This window comes from Carassius gibelio, chromosome B21 (assembly GCF_023724105.1).
Source record: "Carassius gibelio isolate Cgi1373 ecotype wild population from Czech Republic chromosome B21, carGib1.2-hapl.c, whole genome shotgun sequence".
NCBI classification, from domain to species: domain Eukaryota; kingdom Metazoa; phylum Chordata; class Actinopteri; order Cypriniformes; family Cyprinidae; genus Carassius; species Carassius gibelio.
The window spans coordinates 11,228,083-11,247,944 of NC_068416.1; the positions used below are offsets into that span (position 1 = coordinate 11,228,083).

Consider the following 19,862-nt stretch of genomic DNA (forward strand, 5'->3'; position numbering starts at 1 on the left):
ACAGTATTGTAGTGGAGACTTTGTCTAATGCCACTGGGTATGTTAGACGAGGTCGAAGTATTCATAGGACAGTTAGGAGGCAAGGTGGGGAGTCACAATGACACTGACAGTAGTCCGAGATGTGCACACTCGGCGCGTGCGCGAGGCAGATATGGCCGCGCTGCTCATAGCAGAAGCAGAGGCGATGTGACACGGGGCATAGATTTTGAACTAAACAGGTCTTGTCTACTTGTGTTTGTGTGTCATATGAATAATATATATGTGCCCCATACATGGAATCAGAGTGTCTGCTGCATGTAGTAAACTGAAAATCCCAACCGCTACATACATTCGGTTTGTTTCTACCATTTATTAGTAATGATTTACATAGTTTGTTTACTACTTACTATTTACCTGAGAATTCAGTATTGTGCAATATAGCACACAGAAGGTGAGGGACATTTTTTGGGGGAAAGAAGTAATGCATTTTATCATTTAAACGTGACTTTTCATGAAAATTCTATAATTCAAGATGACCACCCCCATATGACGTCATAAAATGCAAATTAGATGGGAAAATAAAATCCCTACATAAACATTGGGTCATCCTTAATATTTTTATAATTTACAGAAGGTCTCTATCTTTTATAAATTTTAACATATAGCCTTTTGAAATTAAGATGTCAAAATCGAAAGTTTTAGGAAAAAACCTCTGGCGCCTAAAGGGTTAAGACTTCTGCCCTTAACAGCTCTACATGCCCATATTCAGTTATAGTTATAGCGCCACCTGCTGGAAACAGGAAGTGAAATGTTTTAAGCTGTGACAAACTACTCCTAGAAATCTTTTGACATTAATGTATTTTGTGGTCAGTCTAATCTAAAGGCCTGTGCAATGTTAAATTGTGGAGATCTTGAGTTTTTGTTAAAGGGCGTGTCCATAACGCCATGACAAAATTTGATGTCTCCCCACAGCAAGAGAAGTTGTTGTAACTCAGGCATAAAATGTTCAATCTTCCCCAAACTTCACATGTTCGATAAAAGTCCTGCCCTGAACACATCTGAAGGCCAATATTCCATTATAATGATAGCGCCACCTGCTGGCAGCAGGAAAATTGGCACATATATGGAATAAACATTGATACATTCTACTAATATTTATGAGTTTAAATGCATAGTTCTCACCGTTCACCTATTTACTAAAGCCACTCGCTGCCGGTGAGCCCGGGTGCGAGGGCCCGTTCATCACTGCTTGCAGCTTTAATTAGGGGCCAAGCACTGAAGGTGCGTAGGCACCTATTGTTTTCGTTGGCGTTCTTCTTCTTCTTCTTCCGCCGCAAGTCTAAGGCAGCCCATAGAACCGATTACGGGAAAGGTGTATAATTTGGCACACTGATAGAGGACAGTCCCAACATTAACTATAGCAAATTTGAAGTCTCTAACTCCTACTCTCTAGCGCCACCACTTGTCCAAACTTTCAATGTTTGTATGCTGATAACTTTTGAACCGTAAGCCAGAAAATTTAAATTATTTTTTTCCTCTGAATCCTTGGCTCATGCCAAGTCGAATGAACCATACAATTCATAAATCGCAAGGTTTAGTTTTTTCGCTATTTTCGATTGTTCGAAAAACCTACTTTTTCAAACTCGTCCTAGACGGTTACTCCGATTTTCACGAAAATTGGCTCAGACGATCTTCAGACAATGCTGGCTAAAAGTTATGGAATTCAAGTTGATTAGTCTAACCGTTCTCGAATGACACGTGAAAAAATTTGACAAAAAGCACGCAAAAATAAACGTGAGGCTATATCTCGGCAACGGTTCAGCGTTTTGCGACCAAACTTGGTGTGTGTTATAATAGGCATGATCTGAGACTACCTGCAGTGTTTTGACACAGCGCCACCTAGTGGTCAGGAGATATGAGAAATGCATATTTTGGCTTATAACTTCTGAATGGTTTGGCCAAAAATCACAAAACTGGTCTCTTTAGATTCAGTGAGTCATGTCGAGTCGAATGATATAAATTTTTTCTGTGTCGGCCATTTTAGGCGTCAGCCATTTTGAATTATGTTTTAAAATGCTGTATTTTTTGAACGCAGCATGGCATCGTTACGAAAATAATTACAAATATATCCGGCTCAATGCCCTGAAGGTACTCAAAACGTTTGGTGGCAGTGCCACCTTGTGGCCAATAGTTCTAATGAAATATCTCATAAATGCTAATAACTTTTGAATAAATTAGACTATTAAAATTAAGATGGTCTCACTACATTCTGTGGGTCATGCCGAGAGCATTGATACCAATTATGCAAAAATTGGCCATACTTCCTGTCCACCATTTTGATTAATGTTAAAAACCTACTTTTTCGAACTCCTCCTAGACCGTTAGTCCGATTTTCACCAAATTTGACGTGGATCATCTTTAGACCATGCTGGCAAAAAGTCATGGATTTCGTGTCGATATACGAAACGATTCTCATTTAGTGCATCAACGAATTTGCTGGAAGGGTGCCAAAATGCTTTTGAGGCTGTATCTCTGCAACGCTTTGACATATTTGCCCCAAACTTTGTATGTGTCATCGCCACCTCACACTGACCACGCCACAGAAATTTGGTAACAGCGCCACCTATTGATCAAGAGTAACCCACCCAGCAAAAACTCGTTGAAAAGACGTCGAAAAGACGTCATTGGCAGTCGTCTAAACAACGTTAAAATTTAGTTGAAAAGTGAAAGGTGAAACGACGTCTTTTTCATGTCGTCAAAAAGACGTCTATAAATAGACGTCCAAATTACGTTTAAATGTGGTTGAAAAGTGAAAGGTGAAACGACGTCTTTTTCAGGTCGTCAAAAAGACGTCTATAAATAGACGTCCAAATTACGTTTAAATGTGGTTGAATAGTGAACGGTGAAAAGACGTCTTTTCCAGACCTAATTACAACCATGAATTATTTGTCATATTCCTAATTAGTGAAAATAAGACAATTCACAGTATATTGACACATTTATTGACACATTACATCTTTCATGTAAAATCTTGATCACATCTTAAGCTTCTTTTGATTAAACAGACCGTAAAAACTGTAATATTGTGAAATATAACTACAGAAATAATTGTTTTCTATGTGGATGCATTGTAGAATGTAATTTATGCCTGTAAACTGAAATTTTTAACACAATTACTTCAGTCTTCAGTATTACATGATCTTCAGAAATCATTATAATATACTGATTTGCTGCTCAAGAAACATTTCTGATTATTATCAGTTTAAAACCGTTGTGCTGCCAAATATTTTGTGGAAACCATTACATTTGTCCATATTTTTTTAATAGACCTTGCAAAAGAGTAGTATTTATTTAGATTTTTTTTTTTTTATCAATTTAAAAGGCTTTACTATAAACTTATCAAATTAATCCATGTTTCTGTATAAATATATTTTTTCAAGACAAATAAACTATGACCAATTATAACCACATTAGAACAACCAAAAATTTTAATTCTGTCATTAATTACTTACCCTCATGTTGCCCCAAACCCATAACACCCTTTTGTGCAGAATACAAATTAAGATATTTTTTTAACAGATGCCTTGTGTACAAAAAAAAAACAAACAAACAATAACAACAGCAAAAATAATCTATTCAGAAATTATGACTCCCCAATGGATTTTCACAAAAGCACCAAAAGCGCCAGCTCTCACGCCAATGCAACACTGATGCATCATGGTGCTTGTGTGAATGTGTTATTTTATATAAAGAAAATAATCTCAAATTTCATTAAAAAGTTCCGCATTTATGTTTCAAGGATGAACAAAAGTCTGGTTTGGAACAACATAAAGGTGAGTGAGGAAAATCTTTGGTTAAACTAACACATTAGGTAAATGGGGTTCCCACAGGGGCACCAGTAGATCTCTGCCTGATCTCTGATCTTCTGCTTCTTCTGCTCCTTCCTCCGTCCCAATTCTGGATTAATGAGCCACGGCAGATGTTTCCACTTTGAATGCTTTAGCCTCGCTCTTTTTTCTGCAGCATCTAAAGTGAGAAAGAAAACCGTAACTAAAATGTAAATTAATAATAAAAAAACAATGTTTGTCCAAAATGTACAAATTAAAGTGTACTCATTCTTTATGAGGGATTATTAACTAATCAGTATGTCAGGGGTTGTCAGCTCTGGCCATTAAGGTGAGACTTAGGTCTCTGCAGAGTAAAAGTGGGCGTTTATGACTTTGTGGGTGTTTTCAAACTGCTGGGTGTTTCTAAATCATGCAATCAAAATGATCCCCCTTACCTAAACCCCACCCTAAACCTACCGTCACTATGATGTCAGCCAATCAGGTATCATGGTCTAAAAACACCCTGATCTGGTAACTCCCATTACTTTAGTACAGAGACATATGCTTGGATTAAGGTCCACTGTCATGCAGAGTTTACGTCTCAATCAGCTTCACAGTTTGCCAAGTTGTGAATATATTGTGTACACAAATGTAGGTACTGGTAAGCACTGTGGCTCACTATACACTGGTGACTATCTCTGTCCTCATTGTACAACATCACTACTGACATTAATGCACAACAATAAAACTGATATCTTACTTTAATGCTATTTACAGCACATTATGATGAATACTTTATTACATGTATGTGCAAGATTTAATTAATAAATTAATTGGAAATGTTTACTAGATTAGACATTACCTGTCTAGTGATATGTTTATGCTGAAATATATTATTGGTTTGTGTTTTAAAATCTATTACGTGTTTTCTTATAGCGAATTATCAGTGCACCGTAAAATGAAAATAGTGATTGAGGCAGCCACTGAGTACTGAGCAACGGACCTGAGTGAAGCACACCCAGTGTTTACGTCCACACCTGATCAAACTCACCTGTCTGTGACTTATAGTTAGCAAAACTGAAGACCTTGATTAATGTGTTCAGGTGCACTGCACTAGGTTGGTGCAAAACTCTGCATGTAAAAGGACCTTGTGAGACAATGTTGAGATCTCCTGCAATATGTTCTGAACATTCACTATAAAGAGACAGAATGACTTACAACACTGGTGTCCAGTCCTGGGCTGGAGGACCACCGTTCTGCAGAGTTTCTGCTGATCCTTGATCGGCTGCTCAGGTCTGCTTAACTGGGGTTGGAGCTTAATTATGAAAAAAGAGAAGACAACCAATATTATAATGTTAAAAATTTAAACAACGTTAAATAATTTGATCCATAAATATGCACAACATCTGAAAATGCACAAAGATGAGAAGAAAGAACTTTCAACATTGAAAAATAAGAAGCAATATTAAATCACACATGCATTTTCTTTTCTTCTTATTATTCCTCTTGCAATAAGTTTATTCACAATTACCTTGTGGTTTATCAATGATTTTCAGTCTCTGAAATAGAAAAGATCCATCAATGATGAACTATTATTTACCCCGTTTATATCTGCGAGGTGTTCATAACACATTTTACCAGTGTGTTAAGATCAGTAATTATGACTGTCGAATGTCTGACTTGACTCAATGTATTCTGCCCCCAAACATATGATTAGACTATCAGTCGAATATCGGCAAGATTCAAAAATTCTGATTCAACTATGAAAAACCTTAGTCAAGGACACCCCTAGTAATTTCAAATATTACTATTTTACTGTATTTTAATCAAATAAATGCAGCAGTGGTGAGCATAAAAGATTTATTTTAAATACATTTTTAAATAATATTTTCTATTTCTCTTCCACCTTTATTTGATCCTTTAACTTTAACACTCACTATTCTAATTCTATTCTTAAAAAAAATCTAACTACCTTTCTAATCTTTTTGTATTATATTTTCTTTACATTTATTATGCAATTGTGTGTATGTGTGTGTGTACGAGTAAAGACCTCTAACTAGCTTGTTCTACTCTTTTTTTTAATTCTGTTTTCTCTTTATTTATTATATTATTTAAAATCCCATGCTATGGTGTACCGTGTTAAGCTAACTGAGACTTGTTATAGCACTATAACATTGCTTATATATCATTGCTCTTGTTTTTGATTGCTTCCACTGTCTTAATCTGTAAATCGCTTTGGATAAAAGAGTCTGCTAAATGAATAAATGTAAATGTAAATACATGATAAATCTGACCCTTAAACGTTTGAATAATAGTGTATGTCTGAGGTATTACTTACTAGTTATATGTTTCATAATGTCTAAAAATGTTCTTCAGCTGGATACAGGCACGGCCATCAGCATGGAAGAATCTAGAACATAAACAATCTGTCATTCTGTCAATCTGTCTAAGCCAACAATATTTATTATACAATGCCATGTTTATTATAAATAAACTATAGCAGAGGTGAAATGCAGAAAAGAAAATTAATTTACAGATTATACAAAAAAATTAAAAGAATAATAACAGAATTTAAAGTTTTAGGTTTACTAATCGATTAATACTCTTACAGTGTGGACATCAAAATAACTAACAGGCAAACAAACACAAACACACACAAACATTATGAAAATATTATATAAACACATACATATATAAGAAAATTACAGATTCATGCTGATGTAGGCGAAATATATTGTGAAAAATGCACATAAAGTTACCTCTTGTAGTTACCATTACAGTTGAGATGCTAACGGACTTTTCATGAAGACACTGACCATTTCTATAAACTACATTTTCAACGAAAGCGTGTCATTTACATGAAAGAAAGTTTCAGGGACACTTTTATGTAACATTTGTGTAATTTAGGGATTAAACTTACCTGAAATTAGTGAAAACAACCATGAGAGACAGCGTCTGTTCAGCTGCTTGACGGTTGAGCTGAGCCCCGTTTCCATGGTGATTCCAGTACAGCGCGTGACCATCAAGTGTTTTCAAAATATATTTAAATATATTTAACAGTGCGATCAGACATGATGTCTAATTTCTTCACTAGTTTATGTTAATGGCTTTGTGGTGCGAAATAAAAAAAAAAATTTCTGCTAAATTTGGACTAAAGCCCATTTACATCTATTTTTGGGCTAAATTAAAAAAAAAAAAAAAAAAGACGTTAAATGTCGCTTTTTGGGCTTAATTTGGACCAAATCCGACGGACCAAACGAAGACCAATTTTCAACGTCGCTTTTTGGGCTTAATTTGGACCAAATCCGACGGACCAAATGAAGACCAATTTTCAACGTCGCTTTTTGGTCTAAAAGATGGCCATGACTGGCCGACTTGATTTAGACCAGAAAACGACGTCCAAATGACGTCTGGTGCTGGGTGGGAATAAACCATTCATTAACAATGAATATTTACACTTTTAAAAATGCTAATAACTTATTATTGCATTAGCATATTGCATTAAAACTGGATTCAAAATATTCCCTGGCTTATGCCGATAACATAGAAACCAAATATGCCATAGTAAGCTGAACTTCCGGTCCGCCATTTTGATTTATGTTGAAAACCTACTTTTTCAAACTCCTCATCAACCGTAGGTCCGATTTTCACCAAATTCGAATCAGATGATCTTCAGACTATGCTGACACAAAGTTATGGATTTTGTGTCGATAGACAAAAGCGTTTTTGCATAATACAGCAACGAAGTTGAGGCACAATGAGAAAATGACACTTGAGGCTGTATCTCTGGAATGCTTTGGTATATTAACACCAAACTTTTTGTGTGTCATTAAAAAGTAACACAGAGTACACCAAATAGATTTTATAACAGTGCTGCCTATTGGTAAAACTTGATAAGCCAAGTAATCATGCTAGTAGAGCTGGTATTTTTTATTTTTTTTTAGCCATTTCAATTACAATAATCCTAAAATTGCTGTTATTGTTCATTAATGCATTTGGTGTGATGCTCCATGCCATGCTTAGCTCCTACATTTGCCGTTACAGTGCTTGGCCCCGTAATTGCTGCTTGCAGCTATATTTATTATTATTATTATTATTATTATTCAGCTTCCCCAAAATGAATCGCATTTTTGAGGGCCTAAACATGCTCGAAAAGTCATGAAACTGTGCACACACCTCAGAACTGGCGAAAATTTACTTCTGATATGGGTTTCAGAAGTGGGTGTGGCATAATGGCTCGACAGTGCCACCTATACACATTCAACAGTGTGCGCCTCGAGCTAAGTTTCACGTACATGTATGAAAACTGGTATACACATGTAACTCTCCAATACCTACAAAAAAGTATCTTGGAGCAAAATCTGAAACCCAACAGGAAGTCAGTTATTTTTAATTTTATGAGCAAATTTTGTGTCATTTTTGTCATTTCCATGCGTTGTATTTGGTATGCCTGATATAGAGGCCTTTGCGATGTTAAATTTCGAAGATCTTGAGTTTTCGTCGAAGGGCGTGTGTGTGGCGGCCTGGCGAATTTCGATGATTCGCCATGAAAAATGAAGTTGCTATAACTTAGACATACAATGTCCAATCTGCCCCAAACTTCTTATAGTCAGTTATAGTCATATCGCTACCTATTGGCAACAGGAAGTGACATATTTTACGCTGCTTCAAACTACTCCTAGAAATTTTATGACATCAATGTCTTTTTTGTAGTCAGTCTAATCTAAAGGCCTGTGCGATGTTAAATTGTGAAGATCTTGAGTTTTCGTTAAAGGGCGTGTCCATGGTGCGGTGACAAAGTTCGATGTCTCGCCATGGGAGTAGAATTTGTTGTAACTCAGGCATAAAATATCAGATATTGCCCAAACTTTACATGTTTGATAAGAGTACTGACCTGCACACATCTGGAGGCCAATATTCCATTGGGTGTGGCAAAATGGCTCGACAGCGCCACCTATACACATTCAATGGAGTGCGCATCGAGCTACGTGTCACGTACATGTACGAAAATCGGTACACACATGTAACACACCAATAGCTACAAAAAAGTATCTTGGTTCAAAATCCGAATCCCAACAGGAAGTCGGTTATTTTTAATTTTCCCTGCAAAATTGGTGTTGTTTTTGCCATTTTCAGGGGTTGTACTTTAATGAACTCCTCCTAGAGATTTATTCAGATCAACTCCACACTTGGTCAGTGTAATCTTAAGCTCTTTGTGATGTTAAATTGCGACGATCTTGAGTTTTCGTTAAAGGGCGTGTTTATGGCGGCCTGACAAATTTCGATGTTTCGCCATGAAAAAGGAAGTTGCTGTAACTCAGACATACAATGTCCAATCTACATGCCCATATTTAGTTATATGCATAGCGCCACCATTAGGGCCCGAGCACCGATGGTGTGAGGACCCTCTTGGAATTGCTCCATTTATTAGGGCTCAAGCCTGGAGGGCGAGAGCCCTATTGTTTTCCTTAGGATTATTTTTTATTATTGTTATTATTATTATTTTTTTTCTAACGTTACGGGGGCTTTTGGGGTCCTTAACATGCTCGGAAACTCTTGAAAATTGGCACACAGATTGGAACCTGCGGCCATTAGGGCCAAGCAGAGACTGATACACGGGCGTGGCACAGGGGCTCTACAGCACCCCCTGGAACAATGAGGGGCATATATCATACATACTTGCACGTAGACACATGAAACTCGGTACACATGTAGATCTCATCAAACCAAACAACTTTCGTACTGCATGTCATAGGCTCCGCCCAACAGGAAGTTGGCTATTAAGGGGTTTAGTTTTATATTTTTGTCAAAGTTGTGGGGGCTTTTGGGGTCCCTAACATACTCAAAAACTCTTTAAAATTTACACACTTTGGAATCTGTGCCCTTTAGGAGCCAGCAGAGGCTGGGACCCGGGCGTGCCACAGGGGCTCTATGGCGCCCCCTGGAACACAGTCATAAATGTTGATGTATAGCTCACACTTACTTGCACATATTCATATGAAACTCAGTACACATATAGATCTCATTGTGCCGAACAATTTCCGTATTGCATGTCATTGGGCTCCGCCCAACAGGAAGTCAGCTATTTAGAGTTTGTAAAAAGCGCATGCTCTGGAATTTGATATACTTGTCATAGGATTTTTACCAGATTGCCACCAAACTCGGTCAAGATGATCTCAAGACATTGGGGATGAAAAATTGCCAGGGGATATTTGATATGTCGAAAGGTTTGCTCGTGGCGAGTCGTTGAAATTATGGCGAGAAATGAGAAACAGGAAGTGTCTAATACCATCCACATACATTTCCTGATTTTAATCAAACTTCATCAGATTATTCATTGTATGATGTCGATTGCATATATGTGACTATTAGGAGTCAAAGTTATAGCGCCACCAACTGGCAGCAGGAAGTGTGTCATTTTCAAAATGCTTTGAATTCAGCATCTTATTTTTACTCGATTTGCTTCAAACTACAAATGCAATACAGAAATGGATAAGTTAAGACTTGACCATTGTACAAAAAATGCTGACTGGGTCATGAGGTCAGAAAAGAAGAAGAAAAAAAAAACAGGTCGAGAAGAACTGACAAAAAAAATTGCAAAATAATTAGGAATTAATGTGAAGATTAATTTTTAGTCAATTCTGCAAGACAGGCTTTAAGGAAAGGAGGTGGAATAAAAATTAGTTCCTAAAACTTAATCCCAGATTCTGGAAGATATATTCCTCAAACCATCAGACAAGAGGAGGTGGTGCTGGTCCTTCACGAGTCACTCTAATCTGTTCATAAAGCCTATATATAAAGCCTTAATATATAGTATTTCACAATACTTCATGGTATTCTAATTAAATCATTTTTTGGAATCTTAAGTCTCTCAGAACCTGACACCGAGTAATTCTGGAGACTCCAGGAAAGTGGCAGTTCTGTAAAATGTTGGCGCTGGAGACTAAATGCTCCCTGATAGTTTCACACCTAACACACACACACAAACACACACATTACTCACAGTGACAGAGGGACAGAGTGACATCAGATGTATGATAGTTTTTTAATTTTCTATCATCCATATAGTGTTTTATAGTCATGAAACTATGCATATTTCCTCAGAATGACTTGTCTTCTATGTGTACATTTTTTTTTGAAGTGTTTAGAAGCTGCACTTTAAAAAAAAATAAAAGACATTTACTGGTTCCTTTTTTACTGTTATTTCAAAAAATCACCACGACAAAACCATTCAAGCTATCCAAAATTCATTCACACCTGTTCTGTAAGATAAATTCTTCAAACAGTGGTAAAAGAGGATGTGGTGCTGATCCTTCAAGAGTCACTGAAAACGTATCTGTCCATAAAGCCTATTAAGAATTATTCTTAATATACAGTTCACAATACTTCAGCTTGTTATTCTAATTAAGTGAGGGTCATTTTATCAGTAAAATACATAAAATACATATTATTTTTCTTTGAAAGATCTCTATAAATGATTTAAATCATACTCATTGCTACAATAATTATTTAAAAGTAATCCTATATCTCCATCTGGTGGCCATTATTGGCACTAAGAATTGCAAGCTTGATTTATAAGTTATGATAGTTTTAATTTTATGCTGGCTCTTGAAAATGATAAAGCTATGAAACTTACAGTGCTTCCTTCAAATGATGACTTCTACGTATATAAAAAATTATGAAGAGTTGGAATGTTTAAAGATATAGTAAAATAACTATTGTATTTTTTATGTTACTTTAATAAATCGCTATGGCCACACCATTTAAGGTATCCTAAACCCATTCGCAATTTAACATCTTCAGTATATTGGCTTCATGTTGAAAAAGTTTGGTGTGAACTACTTGTGTCTTCTTGGAGGGATATGAATTAATTTACAGGCTGATTTTATCATGAATCCACAATACAATTTCTGAGTTCTGTATCAATCTGTGTTGTTGTTTGTTTATTTTTTTTATTTTTATTTTTCATAGGAAGATAACTGACCCTTTACTCTTCTTTTTAATAAATGTGCTTATAAACCAAGAACAAGCTATTTATAGCTGTATTTATAAACTGCTTACTACTGACTATTAATATTGGGACAAGGCTTTATAAAGCATAAACTGATTATTTACTAATGAGTGCAGTTATTATAAAGTGTTATCAATGCATTTGCTAATGTTAACAAATTAGGCATTATTTTACAGTGTTATCAAATCCCTTAAATGATTTGTAAGTGTTTTGTAATGATTTTATTGACCTACAAGCATTTGTGAAAGTTCTGCTTGCATTACAGCTTAGTCTTGATCTGTGAGCTGAACAGTTTTACTGTTACATCCATGAGATTATGTCAATTAAAAAAAAATATATATCATGTCACAGGATGTCATAGGTCAGTATCAAATGAGTTTGAAATTATTATTTGCAGCACAAATAAGGTTTTTTAGGAATTTTAAAAATGCCTAAATCTGTCAGAAAGCGATAAGGCCTAAGATTTCTATGTGAGTGGCTAAATTTATTTGTTTTTATAACTATAATGCATAAACTATGAAATTATACAAAATTTATAAAAAAAGTACAACAGTTATTGTTTTCCAATGTTTTTTTATTTATTTATTTTATTTTTTATTTTTTGGATTTACATTTAAAAAAATTAGCCTACTGCAATCATTCTATACAGCTTGAATAAAACCTGTTAATATTTATTATAGACCACTGTAACTGTGTATAATCTAACAAACAAGTTTATTATGAAAATAAAAGTGTGTACACCAGATAAATTGGACGATAAAGAAATTGCTAACAATAGTATAATAGAGCATGTTTTAGGTTTTTAGGCGTTTAGATGCAGAAATGGACAAATCAAATGTAAAATAAAATGTAATTGATTTAATTAAATATAGATGAATTCTTGTTAGAGCAAAATAATAAATGAATAAATAAATACGTACACACATTAAAAAGCAGCCAAGATGAATGAGTTTCATTTTTTATATAGATTAAAATTTAAGACAGAGTCAGATGGTATATGCGGTCACTTAATATTAAAATCCAGTAGATCCACTTCAGATTTATTTCTTATTTTTATGTTCACGTGGTTGTTTTCGTTTATATTTGCCAAGCTATTATGTATTTTGAAATAATCTTGTCCGTGATGTGTTCGTTCGTACGACGAAAGGCAGAATCCTGCAGCTCGAGAGATGTTATTCTGCCAGTCACGCTTTCAAATAGTCTTGCACACTTAAACGGGTCACAAACACCTGCATTTAGCTCTTGTTGTGTTATAATGGGTGTATTGTGTGCATGTATGGCAATATTTTATTTTAAAAAGCTCTTTAACAAGAATAAATTCGTTTGTTTTGAACTTATGACACTGTACGCGCTGATCGGAGGCGGTAATTTCAGATAGGCAGCCGCAAATATTTCATTTTCACACAAACAGTTCAAAAACATCTTAATTTAGCTCTTGGTGTGTTTTAATTGGTGAATTGTGTGATATCGCTGCAATACTTTATTTTTAATAGCTATAAAACAAGAATAAACTCGTTTTTTCTGAGCTCGTCATTCCACACGCTCATGCTCAGAGCAATGATTCAGCTCTCGTATTTCTCACGTATCACTGACCACACATCAATTATTAATGAGCCCTGACCCGGTAATAATCATATATGTTGGTTTAGCTTGTCAGTGTGAATTAAATCTAAGTATTTATTTGTATTTTAACCGATTTAAAAGTGAAACTAAAAGAGAGTCTCCTCCCTTTTTGGGAATTGAACCTGTAGGGGCGCTATTTCTCTCAGACAATGGAAGTCTAAGCACATATATTCAAACAGATGGACAGAGTGAGATGAGATGTCTGACAGTTTTTTAATTCTCTGTTATCCATACAGTGTTGTTAAGTCATGAAACTATGCATATTTCCTCAGAATGACTTTTTCATCTGTATGAAAAAAATTATTTGACGTGTTTGGAAGCTGCAATTTAAAAATACAATACAATTAATGATTCCCTTTTTATGGTCATTACAAAAAATCACCACGGCAAAACCATTCCAGCTATCCAAAACCCATTCACAATTTAAGTTCCTCAATGGTTTTTCAACATGTAGACAAAGTTTGGTGTGTCAAGTGTACTTCTCCTCTGAGCACTATGCATTAATTCACAGAAGAAATTTCCCCAAAATCCGTATTCAATTCAAAATAGCCAAGTTCCTGTTGGTCGTAGCTGATGACTGACCTACACACATCTGGAGGCCAATATTCCATTGGGTGTGGAAAATGGCTTGATAGCGCCACCTATACACTTTCAATGGAGTGCGCCTCGAGCTGCGTGTCACATACATGTATGAAAATCGGTACACATATGTAACACACCAATATCTACAAAAAAGTATCTTGGTACGAAATCCGAATCCCAACAGGAAGTCGGTTATTTTGAATTTTCCCTGCAAAATTGGTGTTATTTTTGCCATTTTCAGGGGTTGTAACGAACTCTATCCTAGGAACTACCAAAAGTCCAACGTTTTGAGACCATAGGGAGCATGATGGTGTGACGGCTCGTAAGAGAGGAGGAAGCAATTGCAGGTAATTAGAATGGTAGTTTATTGATGGTAGAAAATACAGCGAAACTGAAGGATGAATGCACAATCCAGGATGTGGGCAATGGTGACGGAAGGTCTACAGTGGCGTTAGAAGTGCTGGATGGTGGAAGTCGGTGGTGACGGTGTGGACGGTCAATGGATGAAACCAGGAAGTGACCGGAACACTCACACGAAGACGACAACACGAACACAATCCAGAACAATAACACGGGAGACGGTAATCCAACAGGGAGACTGCAACATGAGTGAGGATCTGACAACAGACAGAGAGCGAGGTGAGTATATGTAGCTGAGGGGTGATGAGGATCAGCTGGAGCGAGACAATCAACACCCAGGTGACCACAATCAACTAAACGAGCACATGGAGACAACGTAAGTACAAAAACAACCACAAAACATGACACGGAGGAAACACTGGATTTCCTACCGTGACAGTACCCTCTCCCCTAGGACGTCACCTGACGTTCCCAGCCTGCTTTACCTGTAGATTGTAATCATCTATAAGGTGGTGATCCAATATGTCCCGAGCAGGAACCCAGCTTCTCTCCTCCGGACCGTAACCCTCCCAATCCACCAAGTACTGAAATCCGCGTCCCCTCCGTCTAGAGTCCAGAATACGATTAACCGAATAGGTGGTTTCCCCATTAACGAGACGAGGCGGGGGGGGAACCGGGGCAGGCGGATTAAGACGGGAAGAAATCACCGATTTAATTTTGGACACATGGAACACGGGATGAATCCTCCTGTACGCCGGAGGAAGGCTAAGACGCACGGTTACCGGATTAATAATTTTGGTAATAGAAAACGGGCCAATAAATTTGGGAGCAAGTTTGTTAGAAACGGAACGCATAGGAATATTCTGGGTAGAAAGCCACACTCTTTGACCGACGACGTAACGGGGAGGCTTCGACCGGTGGCGATCGGCCTTAGCCTTGGTGCGCGACCTAGCCTGGAGCAGAGCTCTGCGAGCTCTGGTCCAGGTGCGGTGACACCTCTGGACTAGTGCGTGTGCGGAGGGGACCGAAACCTCGGATTCCGTACTGACAAAATTAGGTGGTTGGTACCCTAAACTACACTTAAATGGAGACATGCCCGTAGATGACACTGGCAAAGAATTGTGTGCGTACTCCACAATTGAGAGTTAGAAGGATCCGCAAGGATCCGTCCTTCTTTCCCACAAAAAAGAACCCCGCCCCCGCTGGAGAAGAGGAAGGGCGGATGAACCCCGTTGCTAGAGAACTTGATATATATTTCTCCATGGCCGCCGTCTCTGGAATAGACAAGGAATATAACTTGCCCTTAGGCGGAGAAGTACCTGGCAATAACTCTATCGCACAGTCATAGGGACGATGAGGAGGAAGAGAATCAGCCCGAGACTTACTGAACACCTCCCTCAGGTCGTGGTACTCCGCGGGCACGTTAGCCAAATCCACTGCCTCCCCCTGAAACACAGACTCAGAAACATTAACACCAGCAGACAAAAGACAAGACAAATGACATTCCTCGCTCCAGCTAACCACAGATCCGAGAAGCCAATCGATCCTTGGGTTGTGTTTCTGGAGCCAGGTGTGACCGAGAACAATGGGGGATAGAGGTGAGTCCGTGATGAAGAATGACATCTCTTCCGTATGGTTGCCAGCTGTGATGAGCGAAACCGGTAGAGTGGTCTGTGTGATGATCGGCAGTTTGTGTCCGTTGAGTGCAAAAGGTGCAATGGGGTGTTTGAGGGAGGTGAGAGGAATGTTGAGCTTCCTGGCGAATTTGCAGTCCATGAAACTGCCCTCGGCCCCAGAATCCACCAAAGCGTGAAGATTAAGTGCGTGGGTAGACCACCGTAGACTCACCGGAAGGAGTGTCAATGTAGATGAGGTCTTCTTGGCAGAGATCCCACCCGATAGTAGCCTCGGTTTTACTATCGGGCTTGGTCTTTTACCGGACAGCGCTGGATGTGATGTTCTTGGCTGCCACAGTATAAACACAGTCCCAGGGATCTCCGCCTGATCCTCTCCTCCCGGGAGAGCCGAGCTCGCCCCACCTGCATGGGTTCAGAATCTCCAGGTGGGCTGACCGCAACTTCTGAGCGCTGACGCTGAGCCTCCGGTCTGGTCGCGAGAACAACTCTCCCCCTCCGTCTGTCGGCTTGGTCGAGTCGGTTGTCTATCCTGATGGTGAAGTCAATAAGACCATTGAGAGAAGTGGGGAGTTCAGCGGCGCGGATATCCTGTTGGATGCGGTCAGCCAACCCATGCAGGAAGTGATCCCACTGCGCCTCTTCGTTCCACTTACACTCCGCCGCCAGGGTGCGGAACTCGATGGCATAGTCGGATACGGACCTCTCTTCCTGGCGTAGATCCGTGAGAAGTCTAGCCGCCTCCCTCCCGGCGACGGAGCGGTCGAAGACTCGTCTCATCTCCACCGAAAGGGTGTGGAACGATGCACAGCAGCTGTCCTGGTTCTCCCACACCGCCGTTCCCCAGAGGGCAGCCCTCCCCGTCAGTAGGGACAAGACGAAAGCCACCTTCATCTCCTCGGTGGTGAACGTGCGGGGCTGTAAGGCGAAGTGTAGAGAACAATGTGACAGAAATGATCGACAAAAGTTTGGCTCACCCGCATATTTCTCAGGAATGGGGAGGCGTGGTTCGGGCTGGGAAATCCCTCCGGAGACGATCGGCGGTGTGGGTGGCGTGGGAGGCGCAGCGGGTGGCGGTTGTTGTTGCTGTTGAGCCTGTAGAGCGAGCTCGGACACCTTCGGCACCATTGCTTGGAAGGCTCGACCCATCTCATCTATCGCCTTGTCTTGGCGCTCCATACGATCAACGACTCTCTGCAGAATGTCCTCTAGATGAGATGGGAAGCGATTGCCTGCTGCTTCCATGATGGTCAGATCCTACTGTGACGGCTCGTAAGAGAGGAGGAAGCAATTGCAGGTAATTAGAATGGTAATTTATTGATGGTAGAAAATACAGTGAAACTGAAGGATGAATGCACAATCCAGGATGTGGGCAATGTTGACGGAAGGTCTACAGTGGCGTGAGAAGTGCTGGATGGTGAAGTCGGTGGTGACGGTGTGGACGGTCAATGGATGAAACCAGGAAGTGACCGGAACACTCACACGAAGACAACAACACGAACACAATCCAGAACAATAACACGGGAGACGTAATCCAACAGGGAGACTGCAACATGAGTGAGGATCTGACAACAGACAGAGAGCGAGGTGAGTATATGTAGCTGAGGGGTGATGAGGATCAGCTGGAGCGAGACAATCAACACCCAGGTGACCACAATCAACTAAACGAGCACATGGAGACAACGTAAGTACAAAAACAACCACAAAACATGACACGGAGGAAACACTGGATTTCCTACCGTGACAGATGGATTGTAAAGTGGTATAAGGCTAGTTAGGTACGCAGGAGCTAAACCATTTAGGGACTCATAGGTAAATAATGATAATTTGTAACTGATACAGAACTTAATAGGTAGCCATTGAAGAGACTGTAAAATTGGGATAATATGATCATAATTTCTTGATCTGGTAAGGACTCTAGCCACTGCATTTTGGACTACCTGTAGCTTGTTTATTGAAGATGCAGGACAACCACCTAGAATTGTGTTACAATAGTCCATTCTAGAGGTCATGAATGCATGAACTAGCTTTTCTGCATCAAAAACAGGTAACATGTTTCGTAGCTTGGCAATGTTTCTAAGATGGAATAATGCAGTTTTTGTAACATGGGAAATATGGTTTTCAAAAGACAAGTGGCACTCTAATATAACAAACTGATTTTTGACTGTAGAGGAAGTAACAGTACATCAATCTAGTTGCAAATTGTAATCTACAAGATTCTGTGTACTGTTTTTTGGTCCAATAATTAATATATCTGTCTTATCTGAATTGAATAGGATAAAATTATTCGTCATCCAATCTCTTACATTTTTAACACACTCTGTTAGCTTAGATAATTTAGAAGTTTTATCCGGTCTCATTGAGATATATAGCCGAGTATCATCAGCATAACAGTGGAAACTAATCCCGTATTTTCTAATAATATTACCAAGGGGCAGCATATTTTGAAAATAGAAGGGGACCTAGGACGGATCCTTGTGGCACTCCATATTTTACTGATGATAAATGAGATGACTCCCCATTTAAATAAACAAAATGGTAGCGCTCAGACAGGTAGGATCTAAACCATCTTAGAGCCTGCCCTTGAATACCTGTATAGTTTTGTAATCTATCTATGAGTATGTCATGATCTACGTTGTTGAACGCAGCACTAAGATCAAGTAAAACTAGCAATGAGATGCAGCCTTGATCTGACGCAAGAAGCAGGTCATTTGTAATTTTAAGGTGACAAAACAATGTGATATTAACCCTAACCATTTAAATAACAGCAGCTTTAAAACATTTTCCATCACACATTTCATCACACAAACACACAGTCAAGAATAGTCCTGCAACAAAGTAGAGGTGTGTGTTTTATCCAGGCAGAGCATTTGCACACAACAGTGTTCATCATTTTATATGTACTGTTTCACCAAAATTGGATTGCAATATCATGGTTTTCAAAAAAACATACTGTAGCTACACAGCGACATACTGAATTATGTCATTGAGCTAGCTGGACACTACGCATTCCTGGCAGACAGAACAGCAAATGACTCCAGCAAGACCAGAGGTGGAGGATTGTGCATTTATGTTAACAAAACTTGGTGTATGAACTCCATTATTGTTGGGAGACACTGCTCATCTAACCTAAAGTTTCTCGTGGTTAAGTGTAGACCTTTTTATCTGCCACAGGAGTTCACTTCCACCATTATAACTGCAGCCTATATTCCACCATATGCTAATGCCAAGCTTTCTATGAACTAACTGCATATGGCCATTAGTAAACAACTGTACAATTAGTAAACGACTGTAATAAACTTAAAAATTGCATGACTATTGTCACCCTTTGAGCTTGATAGCATGGATAGGAAAACTGTATCATCTTCATAATTTAACAACAAAATTAACCTCATAACTTTGACACTCATTTGTATAGAGGATAAAAATAATTGATGATAGAACACAGCCCTGTGGCGAGCCTTTGATGTACAAAGTGTGCCTGATAAATAGATAAATAAATAGATTAATCTGAACCCTTTACTCCCTACAAATTTTAAAAAATCCAGGATCCATAAAGTTGGCCCGTGACTAACATTGAACTAATTTACAAATTTGGGATCATTTAATTATCCTAGTTAATTATTAATCTGATTCATTGTATTAAATTCTGAGAAAAAGTCATTAAACAGCTATCTGTTGTTGATCATTTGAAATCAGAAGTGGCTTATATGAAAGGCAAATGGCTCTAGATTACGCTTATTTTAGCAAAATAAAATCCGATCATGCCTTGATTTTTAATTATTTAATTAGGACAGAAAGGTCAGACTTTGCTTAGACAAAAGTCTTGTCATTTAACAGAAATAA

The 19,862-nt window shown here is 38.4% G+C and overlaps 1 long non-coding RNA gene across 1 annotated transcript; it reads right to left on the minus strand.

Annotated features, from left to right (window-relative positions):
• Positions 1–2,964: 2,964 nt before the first annotated feature.
• Positions 2,965–6,807, minus strand: LOC127986545 (uncharacterized). The gene is made up of 5 exons (XR_008160890.1): positions 6,727–6,807; positions 6,145–6,216; positions 5,338–5,365; positions 5,025–5,121; positions 2,965–4,005 (listed from the first exon to the last, which is right to left on the minus strand). It is a non-coding gene; the product is annotated as an uncharacterized LOC127986545 (long non-coding RNA).
• Positions 6,808–19,862: the final 13,055 nt, after the last annotated feature.